Raw genomic sequence first — 2553 nt, 5'->3', positions numbered from 1 at the left:
ATGAAGGGGAAACCTGGCCGTGGTCTGATTGTCAGTCTACCGGTGTTGGCTGGACTAGTGAGGGAAAACTCTTTAATTTTCCCTGGACATGAGGGGTCCCCATCCCTATCTGGCCTTATGGACTGGGGGATTTTTCAGACAAGATAGAAGGTATAATCCATTTTCAAAGTGGATTTTGTGTGGAACAAATGGAAGCTGTACTGATTTCACACCTTTTGTGTTATTACAGGGAGGACAAGTTGCTTGTAATAATGTGACTGCAGTCTTTAGTGAGAAGAAGCAGGTGGTGGAGGAAGCTGATGAGAACTGGGGTGCTTTACACAAAACTCCGAACTCCACAGGGGGAATTATGAGCATTGGACATGGGTGCCAAACTAACGCAAGAAATGCTACTTTCTCCCCGGCACCAGTTTGCGTTCACCCACCGTTTATGTTTGTCCTCAGTAATTCCTCCTTTAGTAGTTGCTCCAATACCTCCTGCCTCTTGTCCCAATGCTGGGATGCTCCAAAGTTTAAGAATGCTATGGTCCTTAGGGTCCCTCGCTGGGTCCCTGTGCCTGTGGAAGCTCCCAGCACGCTGACTTTATTTAGGAATAAAAGGGATTTTGGCATCACAGCAGCAGTTATAGCAGCTGTGGCTGCGATAGCTGCTGCCGCTACTGCGGCGGGTGTGGCCATAGCTTCCTCAGTACAGAGGGCTGAGACGCTGAATGATTTGGCTACTTCTACCTCTGAGGCTTTGGACACTCAGACAGCTTTAAATTCTCACTTGAAGGGTGGTATCCAAATTTTAAACCAAAGAATAGATTTAATCCAAGAACAGGTTGATATCCTTTGACAGCTAGCTCAGCTGGGATGTGAATGGAAGTATAATGCATTGTGTGTTACTAGTGTCCCTTATGAAAACTTCACCAGAGCTGCTAATCTGTCTCGTAGTTTGTCGCTAGCCCTCTCGCAAAATTGGTCTAAGGAATTTGATAGGGAATTGGAGGAATTAAGACAAGCTATAGTACATATTAACTCCACACTTGTGGATCTTAGCTTGGCAAAAGGCTTTACTTCTTGGATATCATCTGCATTCTCCTATTTCAAGGAATGGGTAGGAACTGGAATGTTTCTGGTGTGCTGCCTAGGAGGGTGTATGCTGTGCCTATGGTTGGTCTGTCGCCTGCGAACCCAAACTAAGAGGGATAAAATGGTCATCTCACAAGCGCTCGCTGCCTTAGAATGTGGCTCCTCTCCCCAAATCTGGCTGGCAGCCTTAAAGGGCAAATAGCTCCTCTGGCCCTTGCACCCTCAGGGTCTCAGGATACCCATTGCACGAGGAAGGGCAGGGATTTGGTAAGTTTTGTTTGACCACCGCCTTTGCACTCTCAGGGGATCAGTCCCATCACACTGAGGAAGGGGAGGTTGAACTTCTTCCCTTGATCGGTAAACACATCATGAGGTGAGAACCTGATCGGGAAAGAGCTATCCTCCTGAGCTTGCCCAGTAAACAAAAAAGGGGGAACTGTGAGGAGCTGAGGCAGTCGCCATTACAAGATGGTGCTTACTTCCTGCCAAGGGGCAGGACAATCAACTCCTTACTTGGTCATGTCTTAGCGGCAGTCGTGCTTGATGCTGCGCATGTGCATGATGTAATGCACCCTGGGCCTATCCCGTGGCCCTGGGTGGTGGGTGAACAGGTGGCAGCCAATCCGTAGGTGCCTCGTAGTGCTACACCCTATAAAAGCAGCTACACTCCCGCGCCCCGGCCCTTCGCCATCAGCTTTCCTGTTAACCAAGAGGCTCTCCAATAAAGTGTGATCAAGAAGGATCTTTGTTTGCTGGTCGTTCTTCTCCTGCTGGTCAGGGGGTTCGCCACAGTACCTAAGTCTCCTTGGGCTGAGTCCCTGTTACAGGGACTTGCCCATCAACCATGTACAACCCATGATTGGAAAAATCTAGTCAGAGCTGTCTTATCAGATCCTCTATACATTAAGTGGTGTGCCTTTTTTTAAAGATGAGTGACATACACAGCAGAATGAAACCAAAGTCAATAGGCCCCTGTGCCGATAACTTTTGGAATGTTCTCTGGTACCTCTGATCAATATGCTACAGGCACTCAACAGGTGGCTATACCTGATCCGTAGAGGGACCAGGTCATGGCACTGGGCTTGGCGGCAAGGAAAAGGCTTGATGAGGGACCCTCTGAACCCTCCCTCTGATGGGTATTACTCAGAATCCATTTGAGGACTTGGCTACATTTATAGATAGGGTGGAAAAAAGTCTTCAAAGAAAATTTCCCCCAGGGGCATTATGGGATCAGTTTACTAAAATGTTGGTCTGGGAAGGGATAATGACTGATTACCACCTCACCTGTGTGTGGCTCAAGAACAACTCCATGAGTAAATGGATTTTAGCCACCAAGGACATTGGCACTATCTCCCATCAGGCTAGGGCCATGGCTGCCGCCCTTCAGGAAAATGAACAGAGAGATTTAGCTACTAAAATCTGCACATTTCAGTTAAATCCTAAAAAATCAACATGTTTCAGGTGTGGGGATGAGGGCCA

This window comes from Jaculus jaculus, chromosome Y (assembly GCF_020740685.1).
Source record: "Jaculus jaculus isolate mJacJac1 chromosome Y, mJacJac1.mat.Y.cur, whole genome shotgun sequence".
NCBI classification, from domain to species: Eukaryota; Metazoa; Chordata; class Mammalia; order Rodentia; family Dipodidae; genus Jaculus; species Jaculus jaculus.
The sequence above is the reverse complement of the archived record's forward strand: the minus strand, read 5'-3'. Positions refer to the sequence as shown.